Source organism: Phodopus roborovskii, unplaced genomic scaffold, assembly GCF_943737965.1.
Source record: "Phodopus roborovskii unplaced genomic scaffold, PHOROB, whole genome shotgun sequence".
Lineage (NCBI taxonomy): Eukaryota > Metazoa > Chordata > Mammalia > Rodentia > Cricetidae > Phodopus > Phodopus roborovskii.
Window position 1 is genome coordinate 16,207,979 of NW_026125295.1, and position 22,084 is coordinate 16,230,062.

Sequence of the window (22,084 nt, forward strand, 5' to 3'; positions counted from 1 at the left end):
CAGCTGACTTTTTACCTGAGTGCTGTGTATCCAAACTCAGATCTTGCTGCTGTATGTGGGGTTATGTAAATACCATGCTGTTTTGTAGAAGACCCATAGGCAGCCACAGATTTTGTCATCTGAGAGCAACTCTGAAAATAGTCCCCCATGGATATAGAAGAAAAACTGAATATTTATTTCAGGCCTATAGATATTGTATAATGGAAGGAGTCGTGTAACTTTGGAAACTGGGATGTATATGCTAAGTAGTTATAATCAGGTGGTGGCCGCTGTGAGTATACAGCGGCCTTCGTATAGGTAGTGTACGTTTTATTGATTGGTGTGTTTGCAAATATTTGACTGGGATAAATGGTCATGTTTGCTATGTCAGATGCACACAGAACCCAATCCCAACTATCATCTCTTTGTTGCCTTTTAATAGAGTTTGAGTAAGATGACTATAACACACATACAGCTTTTGATTGATAGAGTCTGAGTATTACGACTATAACACACACACACACACATACACAAATGCCCTTTTGCAAAAAGTGCTTTCTCACACTGCAGTCAGCCTGGCCTGGAACTCTATGTGTCTCTAATGCTCCACGATACCCCTGCCTCGGTCTCCTAACCATGAAGACTGCTGGGATGGGTCGCCAAGCTGAACTTCCCATGCTTCCTCGCACAGCTTCATGCAATGGGAAATGAGGAGAAATCTGCCAATTGCCCATTTTTACTTTTGGTCTTCTGTCAGTCTTGAATATAGTGATATGATGTGATGGATTTAAAAATCACGAGGACAAGATAAATGTAGTAACAGAAATGGTGGCCTAGAAGCAAATTGTGATGTCTATTCTTGGTTGTCAACATGACTAGATACGGAATGAGCTATAATCCAGAAATGGAGGACACAGTTTGTGATGCAGACCTTGGGGCAAGAAGACAACATGCTTTTGATCCAGACCTCGAGACTGCCTGACACAGGCCTTTAACCCAGACCTCGAGACTGCCTGACACAGGCCTTTAACCCAGACCTCGAGACTGCCTGACACAGGCCTTTAACCCAGACCTCGAGACTGCCTGACACAGGCCTTTAACCCAGACCTCGAGACTGCCTGACACAGGCCTTTAACCCAGACCTCGAGACTGCCTGACACAGGCCTTTAACCCAGACCTTGAGGCTGCCTGACACAGGCCTTTAACCCAGACCTTAAGGCTGGAAGGCACACCTTTCATCTGGGCCACCCCTTCTGCTGGAAGGACAATGGAAAAGGAAAGGGTGTATCCATTCTTTTCAGGCTTGTGCTCTCCTTGTCTGTTCTTTCCCCAGCACTGGAGCCTACTTCTTCAGGATTCCAGCTTATACAGAAGATCCACTGAGACACCCAGCCTCGTGAGACTGAGAAACTATTAGACTTTTGGATTTTCTGTTCCCAGCTAGCCATTGTTGAACTGCAGCCTGTAAATCATTCCAATAATTTCCTATATAAATAATGGTTATAGCACACACACACAAATGCATATATATGCATATATGTATATATGCATATATATGTGTGTGTGTGTATCTATATATGGAGAGAGATGGAGGGAGGGAGGGGGAGAGGGAGGGAGGGAGGGAGAAGTTAATCCTATAAGTTCTGTGACTCTAGAGGACTTGACTCACACAAAAGCTTTGAACAGTCAACAATCCTGATCAGTACATTATTGGCTGGCTTTCTATTCATACCCACAGATCTTCCTTTGCCAATACAGTGATGTTAAAAAAAAAAGTTAACTCATGTATCTTGTGCTAGAACTGTTAAAGTTATTTAATCCCAGGGGACGTCGTTGTGCAGAGTCTGCAATTATACCGGAGATGACTTTTAGATTACAGTCTGACCTTTACAGTTTTCTTGTTTGTAGCAGGTGGTTGTGCCCATGTGGCTTGAAAAATAGAACTAAACCCACGGCCTTTGGTTCATGTGTCTCTAGCAGCTGAAAGCGGTTTGCTGGTGAGAATGAAAATGGCCTGGAAATGTTAATTGATTCAGTTTGACAGCGCTTGCCACATCATAAATCAATAGCATGCTGTTTGTGGGAGTGAGTGATGAAGATGGTGGCATGGAGGAAGAAGATGGGACTTGAGAGGGATGGGAGAGTGGATTTTAATGATTTTGTTTGTTTTTAATACACCTCAAGAGGGTTGAGGTCCTTTATCCTCATGTGGTTCGGAAGGGTTGGGTGGCATCAATAGTATGGACTAATCACAATTTCAATCAATACCAGGAGACATACATACATACATACACATACATACATACATACACACACACACATACATACATACATACATACATACATACATACATCCCACAAAGGTGGGAGTCTGGTACCCAGTGCTGGAGGGAGCAGGGAAGGAGACAGGCAAATCCTCAGAGCTAACTGGTCAGCCAGTCCAGCCAAATCTGTGAGCTCCAGGCTCAGTCAGAGACCATCTCAAAGTATAAGATAGAAAGTGTGATCACCCTGTGCTTACTTGCTGGACCAAGGTTACCTGATACAGCCACAAGGAATGAAATCAGGCCAAGCTGGAGGGGCCACAGCACAACTGAGGCTGGCTGCGACAGGTCTATTGAGAGCAATCTGACTTTGTATACCTTTATTAGGAACAGAATATAATGGTAATGTTCAGGATACAGTGTGTTTGCAAGCTAAACATGGTACCCAAGATTAATATCTAAGACCAATTGTCCTGTCAATCTTCCATGTCTCCTTGACTTCTAAAGGAACATGCTAAGAAAAACAAAAGGGTCTGAATGCTTCACTGCCTGAGGGAGTGCACTGGTCTCTCAGGAACTGGAAGGCACATTTTGCCCCAGAAGCCATGAACTATATGATGCGTACCTCTCAAGGCAGCTAGGCCAGGCCAACTCTATGGTTCCCTGCAAGAAAAAGCCTGTGGATGACACCTGATGTCAGCTTCTAACTTCTGCATACACACACACACCTCATAAACATGTGTGAATGCATATACACATGAACATGTACATATGCACACACACACATACACATGAACACACACACACACACACACAGACAGAGCTATCTTTGAAAAGAACCAACTCTCACACTATCTTCTTACCTGGTAATGAACAGCCATGCCAAATACACAGGTTTGTTTTGTTTGTAATATCCACAGACAGGAAGGTAGAAATTATTTGCTACTAGCATCTAGTCTTTAGAGGTCAGGGATGCTGCTAAAACATCCTACAAAGTATAGAATATTAGCTCCAAGGAGAAAGAGGAGGGAGAAAGGGAGAGAGACAGGAAAAGGAAGACTTACACTCAATTCAGTCCTGCCTTAGAATGTTAGCCAATATACCAGTTTGGAATGGACATTCACTCTGAATGGAAAACATAACACTCTGAAAGGGTAGAGGAGATGACTCAGGCATTAAAATGATTCTTGAGGAAGCATGGTGACCTGAGCTCAATGTCCTGGAGTTACTGATGCATATGTGGCAGTTTGAATGCAAGCGGCCCCCATAAGCTCAAAGGGAGTGGCACTATTAGGAGGTGTGGCCTTGTTAGAAGTGTGTCACTGTGGTAGCAGGCTTTGAGTTCTCCTATGCTCAAGATACTGCCCAGTCCACTTCCTGTTGCCTGCAAGATATAGGACTCTCAGCCACTTCTCCAGCACCAGGTCTGCCTGCACACCATCACATCCCACCATGATGATAGTGAACTGAACCTCTGAACTGTAAGACACCCAATTAAATGTTTTCCTTTATAGGAGTTGCCATGGTCATGGTGTCTCTTCTCAGCAATAGAAACTCTTAACTAAGACACTATCCCACCCAGCTTTCTCCTAGCCCTGAGGAAAGCAGAGACAAGGGGTTACTTGCTGGCCAGCCAGTCTATCTAAATTTATGAGCTTCAGGTTTACCAAGAGATCTTTCTCAAAAAAAAATTAGATGGAAAAGCAATCGAGGGAGGCATTTGAGGTTGACCTCTGACCTCTACACACATACACAAGCACATGCACACACCCCTGAATAAGCACACACAAACGCACTGGAAGCCTCCCAACTGAAATGCCTAATTTGATATTTGGTATTTACATACTATGCGGTCTACGATTAGCAAAGCTTGTCAGCTGTTCCCATGTGTCATACGCTGCATGTTGTGCCACCTAAGAGAGCTTCCTAAGTATACAGCTTGCGATACTTTTACGCAGAGAAGGCACTTTGGTCATGGCATTGTCGCACTCTCAGAGTCACGTAGTCACAAGTAGCTTAAAAGAGTATTTGTCTTAGACATTGCTTTCTGCGAGGATGACCACTTCCTTCCATTCCCTGAAACCCAAGCATGGGGGGTGGGCATGAAGAGGTCATATTCTTAGGACGCTTTGCACAACTCTGCCTTTTACTGAAGATTATGCCCAGCCCTGACTTTGCCATTTATCCCTTATCATGGTGGCCATTCCCTGTAAATACAAAGATATCTAATTTTTAAAAGCTAGTTCTCTTATAAAGATGAACCCCCCAGGCTTTCCTGTCCCTCCTCAGCATGGCCCACTGGCTGCACACAAAGCACTTATAATTCACCAGTCAGCCCTTTCCCATTTGATAGCATCAGCGATTTTGCTCAGAGCTTCTTCTCCCTCTTTTGATGAACAATAGCTGAAATAATGGCCTAATTCACTTTTTAAAAAATCTATTCCTGTTGCTTTCTGCAGTCCAATCCAATATTAACCTGTCTTTCCTAATTAAACGGAGGCCATTCAATTATGCATGTTAATGCTGTGATGATTTTTAACAGCACCAAAGTGAAAGAGATTCATTAGAAAATTACTTGAAGTAAAGGTAAGAGAAAAAAAAATCAGATCTATTTTAATATCCTGTCTTAAATATATTTCCAATCTCTTTAGGGAGCCCAGGAGAGTCCACTAAGTTTCTCAGTCACCCTATCATGTTCTGACATATCTCCAGCCTGCAAATGTGATTTGGGTAGAGATGCTGGAAATACACTATTAGCTGCAGAGAACAGTGAACCCATGTTGAATTCAACGCTAGGACAATGAATTCTTGTTCTTGGAGTGCATTCAGAACCTCTCCGAGGCTTCTCAATTCTCCCCTTAGAAATAATCATGTCTTTCAACATTAGAAGAGATGTGACAGAAAATGGTTTTTATGTTTTTAAATGTTTAAGATAAAATGGTCACAACAAATAATTGAGCAATAGAAAAAAAAAAAATGCCTTTCTTCCTAGGGGGATGGGAATGGGCAAAATGAGCAGAATTCCACTAGGGGGCAGGGCATCCCAATGGAGGGTCATGGCTGATGGTGATAGGATTCCACTTGTACAAAGCTGGTACCACAAGCACAGAAAATGTTGGGAATACAATGTTAAGTAAAAAAAGAAAAGAAAAGAACTCAGATGCTCCCTAAATAATTATTCATGATTCATGTTTGTGAGCAAGAGGGGTGTCACATGAAGAACCAACTCTGGGTCTCATTCTCAGATGAGTCCTTAAAACCTCTTAGACCTTAGTTTTCTTCTCCTCCTCCTCCTCCTCTTCTTCTTTTCTTTCCTTTTTTAATTTAAATTTGAAACAATGTTGTTTTACATGTCAATCCCTGTTCCCTTACCCTCCCACCCTCCCCTATCACCCCCACCAAACCCCAGCCCATCCCCTGTCTGCTCCCCAGGGAGGGCAAGGCCTTCCATGGGGAGTCTTCAAAGTCTGTAATATCCTTTGGAGTAGGGTCTAGACCCTGCCCTGATGTGTCTAGGCTGAGGGAGTATCCCTCTATGTGGAATGGGCTCCCAAAGTCCATTTGTATACTAGGGATAAATACTGATCCATTACTAGAGGCCCCATAGACTACCCAGTCCTCCTAGCTAACACCCACATTCAGGAGGTCTGGGTCAGTCCTATGCTGGTTTCCCAGCTATTAGACTGGGGTCCATAAGCTCCCCCTCATTCAGGTTAGCTGATTCTGTGGGTTTCTCCAGCCTGGTCTTGACCCCTTTGCTCATTACTCTTCCCTCTCTGTAACTGGATTCCAGGAGTTTGGCTAGTGTTTAGCTGTGGGTGTCTGCTTCTGCTTCCATCCGCTACTGGATAAAGGCTCTAGGATGGCATGTGAGATAACCATCAATCTCATTATTATGGAAGGGCATTAAACTGCTAGTGGGTGTACAAACTTCTACAGCCACTTTGGAAATCAGTATGGCGGCTCCTCAGGAAAATCAGAATTAGTCTACCTCAAGATCCAGTAATTCCACTCTTAGGAATATACCCAAAGGTTTCTTCTTTTGTAAAATAGAAACAAGGAAACTACCCCGAGACTGCAGTGGGTACCAGAAATTATTCAGCATCTACATTGCTTAATAGCAACCAAAAATGTTAAAGACAAAAAATACAAAAAAGAAAAAAAATGATGTAGGCTAGTCTGGGGATGTTGCTCAGTTGATAGAGTACTGTGCCTAACATATGTGAAGCCTTGAGTTTAAGTCTCTCTATCACACAAACTACGTGAGGTGGTGTGTGACTACAATCCCATTACTACCCAGGAGGCAGGAAAGGAGAATCAGAGGTTCAAGAGCATCCTTGACTACATAGTAAGTTTGAGACCAGTGTGGGTTACATGAGACCTTGTCTCAAAAAAAGGGACACAGGAAAATAAAATAATGTCCGCTATTAGACTGGGTTGTACATAGGCTTATTGTGTCACTTTATCTTATTGAATTTACATTAAAATTTATGATATAATTTTTGTTTAAATATTTTGATGAGCCCATTTGCCCCTAAGAACTTTAAGCTCCAGGGAGATTTTTTTTCCTATAGGAAAAAACGGTTCTTTTAGTCATTTTAGTGTCTATAACATCAGAATGATCTGTTGACATACCAATGAAAAATGGAATATAGAGATAACTTGTCTCTTTAATGCCTTTAAATATGTTCCCTCCCTAGAGAATGGTCTAGCATATTTCTCCTGCAATGTTCAGTGAAAGAAAATTTCATCTGATGAAAAATAGAAGTATTTAATTCACTTTCAGGCATGGCAATTACTTTTTATGAAGTGATTACTGAAGTATAAATTCTAGTAATCCTTAGGAGTTCTTTTACAAAATAACCATGTGTTCTAGATGCAACAGGGTGGTGCTGAACTAAAGGCTAAAATAGTCCATCTCTGGCAGTGAAAGGTCACTCAGGATAAAGATTTAATGTCTCTGAAATTATAGTGTGAGGCAAATGGAAGTACTTAATTTATAAAACTTTGATTTATATATGTTCACTCTGTTCCTAGCCTTTTGAAAGTAGCTGACTCACACACCTGTCAAGTGGATAAGATCAATGAAAGACCAGCCTCAGGCATTACCTGCTGGTTATCCTCTAGGCTCCAGATACTACTGGCGCATCATGGAACACCATCACCAACATCACTGAGATGATCACCATTACCACCTCCACCAGCACCACTACATCCCTGCCTGGGGGAATGCACTGCTCCCCTTTAAAAACAATCAACCCTGCCTACTTATTTGATCCAACCTGGCCAAGCAATAGAGAGAACTGGTTAGGGAGTGAATAACAATATATTCTTATGAAACTAGAGATGCCACATGCCCACCACATGATATACTCCTAGAACATGAGGCTTATCATGATCACTAGGAGATATAGTCAGAGCAGGAAGATGAGAAGCTGTGTTTCTACCACCTACCTGTCACAGACATGCTCTGAAAGACCCCAAGCAAGTTCATATCACTAATGTAGTCTAAAACCCAATCAGAATCTTTAAGATTCTGATGCTATAATTTTAAAAGCCCCCAAGGTGATTCTGATGGTTCTTCAGGTTTGAGAACTACAGGCCATAGATGACCATTTCAACACAGCTCCAGTTCTGACATTACAACACTCCAACCTAAGTATTCTTTGATTGATGGCAACAGGACCAGAACATCAACCCTTGAGGGTCTGAACCTGGTTCCTCTCTGCTCACTGAATCCTCAAGCTAAATTAGATGTCAATGGGTGAGCCTGAAACATGATTGGTGCAAGAATTCTGTGATCATCCAATCTCCATTTTTGTTGATTGAGAAGACCTAACAGTTCCTGCGTGAGCTCCAGGATATAAAGGGGGGGGGGGGGCTAGGCTAGGGCTGGAGGTTTCTAAAGGAGAAACACGATCTTCTCTGTCACCTGGAAGTATCACAGATGACTCCATTCAGAGCTTTGACATAATCACCAGGGACTAAGAGTCAGAACTGCACCATGGTGATTATAAGAGTTGCATAGAGCCTTCCTTAGCTCTGCATCTAAATAGGGATACTGCAGTAATGATTCATTTCAGAGAGCTCCTCTTCCCATAGCAGGACACTATTTGCAAATACCTTTTAAAAATAGGTATGTTGAGGTGAAGTCTGAAAAAAAAAATGCTTTAAAAAGTCTGAAAAGTGCTCACCTTGCAAGCACAAAGACCAAAGTGATTTTGAGGTCCAGCACACAAGAAAAAGCAGGTATGGCAGCACACTTGTAGTCTCAGTGTCGGAGAGGCAGAAAGAAATAAACCCCTGGGGCTCACCCGTCAGTCAGCTTCACATACTTGGCAAGTCCCAGGTCAATGAAAAATCCTGTCTCCAAAAATTGTAGATGATGCCTAAGGAATGACATCTGCATTTGCCTTCTCACACACACACACACACACACACACACACACACACACACACACACACACCCCACAGGCTATGTATTCTCTACACTGTTTTCCCTCTTCCTTTCATGTACCAGCTACTGCCTTTCTGATGATGAAGGAAATCTTCCCTTCCTATGAAAGAGCCAACTGATTTTAGAAGCCTTTTGTATTTCTATTTCAATAGAGGCACTCCAAGACATCGAAAAAGTTTCACCCATCATATATAATTTAAATTTGAAACAAGCTTGTTTTACATGTCAAACCCTCCTGCACCTTCCTGTCCTCTCCTGTTCCCCTCACCAACCCCCATCCCATCCCCTTTCTGTTCCCCAGGGAGGGTGAGGCCTTCCATGAAGAATCTTCAAAGTCTGTCATATCATTTGGAGCAGGACCCAGGCCCTCTCCCATGTGTCTAGGCTGAGAAAGTATCCCTCTATGTGGAATGGGCTCCCAAAGTCTATTACTAGAAATAAATACTGATCCACTACCACAGGCCCCTTAGACTGCCCAGTTCTCCCAACTAACACCACACGTTCATCCATCTTCTCTCACAGAGCTTCTAGAGCCTATTTACTTGATAGGGTGAAATCTAGGTCCAGAGATCCTCCATTCTCCAGCTGCTGAGATTGCCCCCCTACAGTCAAAGGCTAGGCTGGGCAGCATGGCATTTGGACACAACTCCCTGTAACTCTCCACTGAGAAAGTCTCCTTTTAGGACACGTAAGGGCCAACCTGCACCAAGATGAGGTGCCTGCAGTACAAGAACCACAAGCTTAAGGACAGGCCAACAGGCACACAGAACCTCAAAGTGGGACGATCCATCCAACCATCCTCCCATTGTTAGCCCCCTAACCCATGCAAAGGCCACTTTCACTCTGCTTATCCATCACCTCTTCCCTCAGCCACTTCCTACATGCCACTCTTCTCGCTGGCTACCAAGAGCCTCTTCTCTGCCCCACGTCTCAGTGAAAAATCCTGTTGAACCAAGATAGAAAAAATGTGTTTGGTTCCTGAGAACATCCACATTCAGTCCAGGGTTTGGTTCACTGAAGAGGGAGTAGCTGGGGTGACAGTCATGGATTTTGCCTTGCATCTTGCAAACAGGATATACCACAAAATGTAAAGTTATTTTTGTTTCTTTTTTTTTTTTTTTTTTGTTTTGTTTTGGGTTTTGTTTTTATTTGTTTTGTTGGTTGGTTGGTTTTTGTTTGTTTATTTATTTGTTTGTTTTGAGACAAGGTTTCTCTGAGGCTTTGGAGGCTGTCCTAGAACTAGCTCTTGAAGACCAGCCTGGTCTCAAACTCACAGAGATCCCCCTGCCTCTGCCTCCCGAGTGCTGGGATTTAAGGTGTGCATCACCACCGTCCAGCTTGAAAATGTAAAGTTAAATGAACAAATGAGGTAAAAACAAATACATCCTCTATCAGTCCCTGGAAATGGCTCTGACATACCTGGGCATTGTCCCAGGGACACAAAGTTAAAGTATCTAGATAGTGACACTGTCTCCAGGTTTGCTCACAATACCCAGACATGACATGGACATACATATATACCTCTTTGTTTAGAATTCTCATTCAGCCATACTGAGTGCCATGCCACACACCCCTCTTTTGTCCTCCAGGGCAGCTCTACCCCATGTTCTCATGTGTCAGGCTGAGTGGCCTCTCTGTTCTGGCCTTAGTCTCCCAGTAACATGAGAAAACAGACATATGGCTTTAAAACAAGCTGTGACCAAGATCCTTCCTCCCAGCTTAGACCCTTAGACACAGGGTAGTTGTGTATCATGGCTGACTATGGATTCCAGGAAAGATATAACACATAAAACAGCTAATTTCCCCATCTCAAGAAGGTTGAGCTCTCTGATGGCAGCAGTTAATATCCATCTGTGTTCTTTTACTAATGCAGAGCCAGTGTGTAGGTTAGGACTTGGCAGGGTGACAGAGGATATCTTTGTCTAGGGGCAAAAGTAATTTATTAGAGGGATGTGAAGAGAGGTGGGCAGGTGTTCGTTGAATTATGATAAGACATCTCTCAGGGAGTTTTATGAGTAGATGTGTTTTAAATGTGGCTGGTTTTGATGGTCTCTGGCTTTTCAGAGGGTGACCTTTGAATTCCCCCTCAGATCCTGAAGCGGGAGGTAACGTTTCGGGTTGCTTTCAAAGACTTCAGCGCTTCATGCCTGGCTTTAATTATCTCTCCCTTGTTGCGAACTTTGGCAAAGATACAAAAATGCCCTGCCAGTGAGCTGGTCACTCCTGTGGAGATGGATAAATCATTCCTGGTCCAGCCAGAATCCTCATGCTTTAGAGTCGCTGATGCGTGGGATACAAATTAGTGGTGCAACCGGGAAAGCAAGGCAGAGGATGCGGGCTGCGCGCCAAGTGGACCAAAGCTCTGGCTCTCATTTGGTGATTAATACCAGCCCTGCGCGTGCTTTCAGCGTTAGCTCTGGCCTATTAATCCAGTAGCTGGGACAAGCGAGTCGCTCCCTTTTAGGCCACCCTTGTAGTTGAATCATCAAACCTAGGTCACCTTTCCTGGAGTCTCTCATTAAGGCTTTGGGATGGTCCCTCTTGATTGTCAACTTGATTGGCTTGAGGCATCCCTAGATTAGTCAAGTGCACCTCTGGGTGTGTCTGCAAGGGAGTGTCTGATTAGACCGACTAAGGAAGAAACACCCACCCTGACTGTGGGTGACACCATCCCCTAAGCTGCAACCCAGATGGCAGGAAAGGGGAGAATAGAGGGAGTCTGCTAATGCAGTATTCTTCTCCCCCCCCCCCCTTGCCCTAACCCCTCTTCCCTCACCCCTTGCTACCTGGCTCCCACAGGGTGATCTATTCTGCTCCACCACATTCCTCAAAATTCTGAAACCTGGAATGAAAGTAATTCTTCCTCCATTAAGTTGTTTTCACTCAGATAGAGACAGACAAAAAAAAAAAAAAAAAAAAAAAAAAAAAAAACTACTCCCACAGCTGTTGAACAGGATGACATAATTTTACATCTGCCCAAGTTTCCTGGTTAGTTTTATTGTCAACGTGACACAACCAAGAGTCACCTGAGAAGAGGGAGTATCAATTGAGAAATTGCTCAGATCAAATTGACCTATGGCCATGACTATGGGGAGTTATCCCGATTGTTGATTGGGGCGGGTGGTGCTGCCCCCGAGCAGTTGGTATAAAGTTGTATGAGAAAGCTGGCTGAGCATGAACAGGAGAGGGCAAGCCAGCAAGTAGTCTTCTTCCCTGCTTCCTGCATCTGCTTGCATTTGAGTTCCTACCCTAACTCCCCCAGGTGTTGAACTGGAACCTGTTAGCTGAAATAAACCCTTTCCTTCCCAGGATGCATTTGGTCAGTGCTGCATCGCAGCAATAAGAAAGCCACCTATAGCACCAAGTCAACATGATCTCTATAGAACACATCCCACATCATATGGGTAAATCATATATCTTTACTGCTTGAATGTGGCTCAGTGGAAACGGTCTTTTAAGAAGGATTAACAACAATTAGGGCAGATTAGCAGAACCCATGGTGAAGATAAGAGTGCCCACGTGAACCACAATGGAGAGCAAAACCAGCCAAAAAGCCAGACGTAGGAGCTGGCAAACTAGGCAGCATCTGTGCAACTTGGCAGTGTTGCTTGCAATAACTTCACACTACTCCAGGCGGACAACCAGCACAGTCAGAGAGGCTCCTTGACTAAGACAGGCGGACCTGGCTAACCAACTTCCTCTTGTCTCCTGAGTTGGACCCCCAGCGTCACTGAGTCCTATCTGGAGAGGGGTGGGAATGTGTGTGGAGGGTTGGGGGTGGGCAATGGCAGTGGTGGTGGGGTATGGGAGGAGGAATGTTGAATGCAATTGTTTCATTCACTTGTCCTACTTGACCATGTTCCCAGGCCTCTGCTCTCCATGTTTACTCAAAAGCACAGGTCAACTTCCTGGCGTGGACCAACAATAACTACCTTTTAGGCTTTAAAGCAGTGGTCTTCAACCTGTGGGTCACGACACTTTTGGGGGCGAATAGCCCTTTCACAGGGCTTGCCTAAGAACATTGGAAAGCATAGATACTTACATTACAATTCATAACAGTAGCAGACTTACAGTTATGAAGTAGCATTGAAAATAATTTTATTATTGGGGGTCACCACAACATGAAGTACTGTATTAAAGGGTCACAGCATTAGGAAGGATGAGAACCACTGGTTTAAAGGAATCTGGCCGTGAATAAATGTCCTTGCTGTGCTTTCTAGAGACCTGAGTCCAACCCCTCGTCCCGGGTAAAGGTAGAAAGAGAGAATGGATTCTAAAGTTGTCCTCTGACCTTCATACATTCACACACACACACACACACACACACACACACACACACACAGGCAAATGTTAAAACAAGTTTGTAAAGAACTTAAAGGAACTGGAAATATTTCCTTCCCTCGTTACCTGCCAGCTTTCTTCCCTTCTTCATGCTTGTACTTGTTGAATTAATTGGAAACTTTGTTGAATTAATTTGGCTATGTAGCTTTCTATGCTCTCCTTAATGACAGATACTCGAAGTCACTTAACTTTTTAACTTCTCCATTGTCATCTGCAGAATATTCACGACACATGTGGATCTTCAATAAATATTGACGAATGTATGCACAATGAATGAATGCATGAATGAGTTGCTATTAAAGTTGAAGCTACATTGGTATTGATGGCACTCTCCTGTCGTCTCAGCACTGAGGAGGGGGTAGAAGCAGGAGGATTAGAAGTTCAAGGGAAGGCTTGAGTAGAGAGTAAATCTGAGGCCAGTCTGGGTTACTTGAGACCCTGTATCAAAAATTGAAGACAAATTGAAGAGATAGGATGTCCTATAATTTCTTTTCTACATTGATTCCTAGAGAAATTCTCCCTGATGCATATTTAAAGATGCTACTGGAAGCATTGTGCTGTAATAGGGAAGATTAAAAACACACCTATTCATTATCAAGGGACTGGAAAAATTACTCAAGATACATTCCAGTGATGGACTACATGCCAGTGAACACTAAACAATTGGTATATCAACATAGTATCTCAAGTGAGAAAAGCAAGTGGATAGATGAAACACCATGCGGTATGAAATTCATATAAACCTTGAAAGTACAATTCTAAATGCTTCTCACATATAAATAGCCGATGGGAGATGTCATTCTGTAAATATGTTTCTCGTATTGGTTAATGAATAAAGAACTGTTGGCCAATAGGAAAGCAAGATAGGCAGGACTAGGAAACCAGGAGGATTTGGGGGAGAGGTAGGAGGAGATTCAAAATGTAGGACCAAGAGAACAGAGGACCAGACCCTCTCTCCGGTAAGATAAGACCACATGGAAATACTACTTAGATTAATAGAAATGGATTAATATTTAAGACAGAGCTAGCCAATAAGAAACACTAGTAACGGGTCAACAGCTTTATATCTCATACAGCATCTCTGTGAGTTATTTGGGACTAGCACTGCTCTGGGACCAGGCAGGTGGGAAAACGTGCTTGTAACAAATAGCTATAGGGCATAAACACAAAAATGTGACTGAGAAAGACACTCATTACAAGTGAATAATGGCTGCTTCTGCAGTGGCAGAGGTCTGAAGACTGATAGTGAGAAAAGGAAATAACTGTGAAGGGTTGGGGATATAGCTCTGTGGTGGGGTGCTTGCTTAGCATTTGTGGAGTTCTGGGTCCAATCTCTCACAGTGGGGAATTGAATCTGTTTACACTTTTAAGCTGGGTATGACTCCAAGCACTGAGGAGGCAAAGGATCTCAAGTTCAAGACCAGTGAGATGCTTCCTTACACATAATATTAAAAAGCTAAAATGGTATGAAGCAAACATGACAAATTAATAGGCTCTGTGAGCTCTACCCAATCAGTCTACAGATGCTTATGATACTGACCATTTTCCATGTTTAAAATAATTTAGGAATGCTTGCTGCATATTCATGAGGACCAGGACTGGAGTTCAAATCTCAGCCCGCATGAAACATGCCAGGTAAACGCCTGTGATTTCAGCTTGGAGAAACTAATGCCTTCTTCTGGTGTCTGTGTATGCACAGGGGCATGCACAAGCCTACACAGACATGGACGTATAAACAAATGAATAAATAAATAAATGTGACAAGACACAAGATAATTAAATAATTAATTAACAGTGGAGCTTGTTACTAGTAATAAAATTGAAACCACAGGTCCTTTGCCCACCCCGAAAGCTGTTAAAATGTTTTATTACAAAAAAACCCCACAAAAACAAACAAACAAAAAACAAAATCTAACAGCTTCTCTCATATAAGTTCTATCAACAGTATAGTAAGGGAAACTGCAAGAAAGGACAGAAGTTAAGAGCTTAAATATTTGGAGCAGACACTTCACTGCTCCAGAGGCTGAATTCTTGCAAGGCCCAGCGGTGCATCAGCTAGAATGCAAGGTAGTCCCTCTTCAAGGCCACCAGTGAGGTGGTCCAGACCTGTCCGTCTTGATTTCTGCTAACATAACAGAAACCTTCTGTGGCTCATATTCTAGCACTGCCTGTCTCTGGTGTGCCCTGTCACCCATGCACTGAGACTAAAAATATTAATGTACAATTGGACTTTTGGTAAAAAGCAAGTCACCCAAATCCTCCCTGATCTTTCTTATATCCATATTCTTGTTGAAAAAGTTTAAAGCTGGTTGTAGTACCTCACACCGGTAATTCCTGCATCAGGGTACTAAGAGGATTGCCATGTGTTTGAGGTCAACACAGGCTACAAAGTAAGTCCTGACTTTAAAAATATGTCTTCTGAGGAGTTGGAGTTATCCTGAAGAGTCCCACAGATGAAACACCTTTATCATCAATGAGGGTAGTATTTGCCTGGGGTCTTATATCAAACATTTTTAAACCCATAAATTCATTATCACACACATAAATCCATTTTGGAGAGACCACTGAAACAATCATCTGTCTTAAAAATTAATAAATAAAAGAAAGATTCACTTTACTTTTTTCTATATGACTTTTTTTTGAGACAGGGTTTCTCTGTGTAACCACCCAGGCTGTCCTGGAACTCACTCTGTAGACCAGGCTGGCTTCGTACTCACAGAGATTCTCCTGCCTCTGCCTCTGAGTACTGGGATTAAAGGCACGTACCACCACTTCCTGGCTTGTATGTGACTTTAATCATTAAGGTGGTTTGAATGAGAGTGGCACCATAAACTCACGTATTTGAATGCTTGTTCCCCAAATGAAGAAACTGTTCGAGAAGAACCAGGAGGTGTGGCCTTGCTGGAGGAGGTGTGTCATAGGAGGAGGGCTTTGAGGGTACAAAAGACTCCTGATATTCCCTGTAGTGGGTAAAGGTGTGAGCTCTCTGTTTTTCCTTCACTCCATCATTACGGACTCTAACCCTCTGAAACTGTGAGTCAAATTTAGATGCTTCCTTTTATAGATTACCTGGGCTATATCACTTTATCACAGCAATAAGAAACTAACAAAGACAACCACTAAAAAGCAAAGAGTAAAAAGGATGAAGATTCTAAAAATAGAGGAAGGGGGTGTGAGAACAACATTGCCATCATGCAGTTCTTAGAGACTATGTGGTCATTGAAGATCCATAGATGCTTAGAAGAGGGGGAGAGAGAGAAAGAGAGAGAGAGAGAGAAGAGAGAGAGAGAGAGAGAGAGAGAGAGAGAGAGAGAGAGAGAGAGAGAGAGAGAGAGAGAGATGGCAGGCTTTCTGATGGAATGTCCACCATCTATGAAATCGGCTTGCTAAAATTTGAAACTGAAGAGACCTTACTACCTAAATACTGATTTACAGAAGCAAAGAGGGTAGATAGGATGCAATAAAGGAGAAATTAGAGCATATGTGAGTCTATAAGAAGTAGCTTCAAGAGAGCAAGGCATGAAGGTATATGACTATATATAAGCATCCAGGAGGTGAATGCAGGAGGACCAGGAGTTCAGGGCCAGCCTAAGTTATATAAAACCTTGCCTCAAAGTGACTAAGCCAAATCAACAAATAGAAAATAAAGTAACTGCAGAGAAGGAAGAGGAGGAGGAACAAGAAAAAGAAGAAAAAGGAGAGAAAAAGAAACCTGTAAGTTAAACTCAAAAGGAAAAGAGAAAGGAGACACGTACCCACAGCCTACAGTCAGGAGCTTGCTCTCGAGGGAGGATGTCAGAATATCTGCAGAAAATCTTTGACATGAAGGATGGACTCAGAGACACTTGCTTTAAATAATTTGTTAAGCTGCTCAATCCATTGTTGAAGGCAGGAAGCCTTCTGAACACAAGCATTGAAGTTTAACAAGCCAAGGAATAGAAAAACATAATGCTGTGATTCGTTTGTTCCACATTGAACTCCAATAGGCCTGTAAATTACATGATTCTTATCAAAAGCATTGAGAGCACGTGAAGCAATTAGAGAGACTGCTTTAAAAAAATAAAGTACTACAGGAGCTAGAGCAGCTCAATGAGAGACCAATGAGCTTGGGCTCATTTGCTTCCTAATGCTTGGAAGAGGAGGAGGTATGTAGTGATAATTACATTGATTTGGCTCCTAATTTTATGGACATAAACACCATGTGTTCTTTGCCAAGAGAATTCTGAGGCCACATTTCCCGTTTCCTATCACGTCATGAAGAAGCAAAACGTGACAAGATAAACAAACTCGTCCTGAGTATAACCAGGCAAGAGGTCCAAATATGAAGGCCATGGAAATAATCTGAAGGTTTTAGATGCCATCGAACAAAATGAAATTCCCTCTCTACATTTTAGAATAAATGTCCTACTTTGCTTTTCTGTTCCTGTAATAAATGAACCCTGACCAAAAATTACCCAGGGAGAAAATGCTCCACAGACATGCCCACAAGTACACAGTACAGTGTACCAAATCTTCATGTATTACCTGAAGATCACACTTACTGCAGAGCTTACATAGAAGTTGACCACCAGGTTGCCTAAGAAGTTGAACAGCATGCATTCATTGCTACTAGGGGTTTGGTAAGGTTTACCTCAATTGTTATTGATATTAATAATTATATTTTAAATAGGGCTTTGTATTTATTTGTTTGGGTTTTTGTTTTGTTTGATTTCTCAAGACAAAGTTTCTTTGAGTAGCCCTAGCTGTTCTGGAACTCACTCTGTAGACCAGGCTGGTCTCAAACTCACAGAGATCTGCCTCCTGAGTGCTGAGATCAAAGGCATGTGACATTACCATCTGGCTTTAATAAGTTTTATAAGAAAGTAATTATCTACTTTTTCTCTAGTTCACTCAATTATTACACACATAGAAATGGGGTTTAAAATCCAAAAAGAGAGACCAGAGAGATGGCTCAGCAGTTAAAAGCACCGGTTGCTCTTCCAGAGGACTTGGGTTCAGTTCCCAGCACCCACATGGCTGATCACAGTTGTTGGGGTCTTTGTACTCACAGAGAAGCACTAAGGGAACCAGGAATGCTAATCATGCATGGTGTCTCCTCGGTGGAAGAGACAAATCTCAAATTATTTCATACAGAAGGCTGAGAGTGGATGTTTTTAGTGACCTGGTGACCCTTTTTGCTGTCTGTGGGGGAAGACCTCACCCACCTTTTGCTATAGAGGCAGACCTCATCCAAGTCCCCCAAAATGGTTGTCCCAGACTCTTCCCTCCCTAGACCATTACCCATCCTTCGAGAACACGTCACAAGTACCTTATAGCCTGCTGACCTCTATGCCATCCGTAGGAGTCCACGTTACATTCAAGGCTTTTTTTTTTTTTTTTTTTTTTTTTTGCTATAAAACCCACCCCCATGGTCACATGTGCTGTGTAAAAGAGCCTCTATGTAGTCACACCTTAAGCTTTACTGTGCACCTGGAATGGGACTGATTGTTGCCTGGAAACCTTTTCCCAAATTGAACTGTGTGTTAAATAAGCTGACAATGAACGCCTGGCAGTAGAGGCCCTGAAGTCTGACCTGGGTTGACCAAGTCAATCTGCACCAGGTTCTCCTTTTTTTTTTTTTTTTTTTTTTTTTCCTTCTCCCAGATTCTCATTCTTAGCTCTTCATGCAGTTTGCTTCCCTGCCTGGTTACCCGCAGGGACTACCTCACACAACCACCTGTAACTCTGGTCCCGGGAGACCCAAAGCCTTTTCCTGACCCCCATGGGTACCAGATATGCATGTGATGCACATACAATACATGCAGGGGGAATACATTATTTTTAAAAATAAATTAAAACATAAAACATTTAAAAATATTTTAACATATAAAACATAAACTATTGTTTAAAGGGGCAAGTGGAGAAATGGTTGGGCAGATGCCTATTGCACAATAGCACCCTAGTTCAGCTTCTGTGTGTGACTCCCTAACATGACCCCATCCATCATCCAGTTCCTTCCTCCTGCTTGTGGCATATGAAAATATGCTCAAAATGATTAGTACACAGGAAATGCAAATGAAACCACATCAAGACATCACTGTGCATTCACTAGAGCAACAAAAATAAATGTCTGACAATGCAAGTTTGATGAAGCTGTGGAGCAACCAGCACTGCTGAACAGGGTGGGGACTGCGCAGGGCGCAGGGTGGGGATTGTGCAGGGCGCAGGGTGGGGATTGCGCAGGGCACAGGGTGGGGACTGCACAGGGCGCAGGGTGGGGATTGCACAGGGCACAGGGTGGGGACTCTGCAGGGCACAGCTGCCTTGCAAGACAGTTCCCTAGTCTTCTAAACACGATCTGTGCCTCAACCACACGCTCGTGTCTGTGAACAGTTACATATACAGTTGTGTGTGTGTGTGTGAGCAGTTATATATACAGGTGTATGCTGTGTGTGAATAGTTATATAAACAGATGTGTGTGTGCATGTGTGTGTGAATATATATATATGTATATATATATATATATACATACATATACAGGTGTATGTGTATGTTTGTGTGTGTGTGTGAATAGCTATATATACAGGTGTGTGTGTGTGTAGTACATACCTAGAAGAAATAAAATCATATGTCTATGCAACAAAGAGCAACAGCAATAGTTTATATTGTTTTGGGAATCATTTAGACTACCCTGACCAACAACTCAACAGGAGGTTCCTCCTGTGTGTGTGTTATACACACATAAGTAAGTGTATGTGCATCACATGTAATTTCAGGTAAATATAAATTAATATGATTCCATGAGGGTTTATTGAACATCCTTAGCATTATTTGTCCTCCTTCCCTCTCCTTACACATTGACTTCCCTCTCCCATCCTAACTGAACCCCCCTCCCTGTTCTCCCATTTTCTATACCATCCGTATCCTGCTCTTCCCATCTCTAGTACCACCCCCACGGTCCCATTTTACTTCCCTGGTTTCTTCAGTTACTTCAGGTTGCACACTCACATCTGAAGATTTAGAGCTAGGACCCAGAGAAAGAGAATACCCAGCGTTGGTCTTTCTGGGTCTGGGTTGCCTCCACCATAGAATATTTTCTACTCCTATCCATTTACCTTAAATCTCAGGATTTCATTTCTCCTTATAGCTGAATACTATTCCATTGTGTCTATGTACCACACTCCAATCTTGGCTTCCAGGGTAGTGTTTTTATAGAATTCCCGAGTGTGCAAATGAGTGGCTCTCAGATTTTCCTGCCTTCTCTTGGGTTCTTTACCTTCTGTTGGTTTGTCTTGTCCAACTTCAATGTCATTATCTTATTATATTATATTTTATTATATTTTTGAATGAATGAATGAATGAGTGAAAACCTAGCCACTAGGGTAAATGTTAACAACTAAACTGTCATTTATATCTGGTTGGAGAAGGGGAATCAGTTATCTCCAATAGAGTGACACTGGGTATTGCAACTCCAGGTCAGGCCTTATGTTCAGGAATAGCTGATCAATATATAACGGACTCCAGATTTTTAAATGTGCTTCTATTTGGTTATATTTTGGTCTTCTTCTTCTCCTCCTCTTCCTCCTCCTTGGGTATTGTTTTCATGTTTTTGCGGGGGGCGGATTGCTGTATTGGGTTTTTGTTCTTATGACAAAGAACTTCAAGTTAGGTGAATGGGGGTGGGAGGATCTGAAAGGACTTGGGGGAGGGGAAAAGTATGATCAAAATATATTTTTAAATTATCATCAGTAGTAAAATATAACAAAAAATAAGAAAACTTAAGTTCTAAAAGGATTCAGAGTAGAGAAAAAGTTTAGTGTAGGTTGCAAGACCTATAAGACCTTGGAGGAGAGCCTTGAAGACACAAATAGTCGGGAAGAGGCAGCAGGAACAAAACATAAAAATAGGAAATTCACATGCAGCTTAAAAAAGTGATGGTGATTATGCTTTCAAAATTTGGGGTTAATGTTGGGATTTTTGTTTTGTTTTGTTTTTCCTTTTTCTTTTTTCCAGACAGGGTTTCTCTGTGGCTTTGGAGCCTGTCCCAGAACTTGTTCTTGTAGACCAGGCTGGTCTTGAACTCACAGAGATCCGCCTGCCTCCTGAGTGCTGGGATTAAAGGCATATGCCACCACTGCCCAGCTAAGGTTGGATCTTTGGTTTTGGTTTTTGGCACAGTAATGTTAGTGAGAATTAGGTTATTATTATTTCTCCAACATCATTTAGCAGCAATAAAGCACCTTTCATCACGTACCAGTTATGAAATATTACAGATTTTAAACAATGTTTCTCAAGATTTTGTCTAATGGATTTGTGGGGATGGGAATGGTTGTGTCTGGTCCTTGATCTACATGGTTTAGTTATCCTTATCTACTGACTCACGACATTCTCTCACATGCATGGGGTGACCTCTAAACAAATCTTTGTGCCTTTTGTGACGTTCAGGGTTCTCTGCCCTTCCTCCCGACTGGTGATCAAGAAATCAGTTGTATCGTCACTCCCTGACTGAAAGGAGTGACAAAACAAATGTCCAGAGAATTGAATCTTAATATCCTGAGGGATGTCCACACAAGTGGTGCTCCTATGAGATTCTTTTTAATCACACAATGAAATATGTCAGAAGCAGAGCTAGCCATAGGAGTGGAAAAGAGGAGATGGAGATGGGTCATGTCTGGACATGAGGAGGATCGAACTGTCCCAAAATGATCATCCCTTGCAGATCAGTAGTCAGGACTTACACCTATAGCTCGGGGTTTTCTTCTAAAATAGATGATGTTTGAAAACTCCTTATTTAAACATTCTGAAAAATATAGCATTATTGGCAATCTGGTCTAAAAGCAAGTTTCAGGACAGCCAGGGATATGCAGAGAAACCCTGTCTCAAAAACAAACGAAAACAACAGCAATAAAATGTGGCATCATTGGGGAAAAACAGGCCTGCACACATTTCCACACAACCCTCCTACTGTTAATGTATGAATGTGTGTACATGTATGCACTTAGAAAATATATACACAAACTTTGAATAATGGAAATTCTCTCTAGTTCTCTCATCCAAGTTGTCC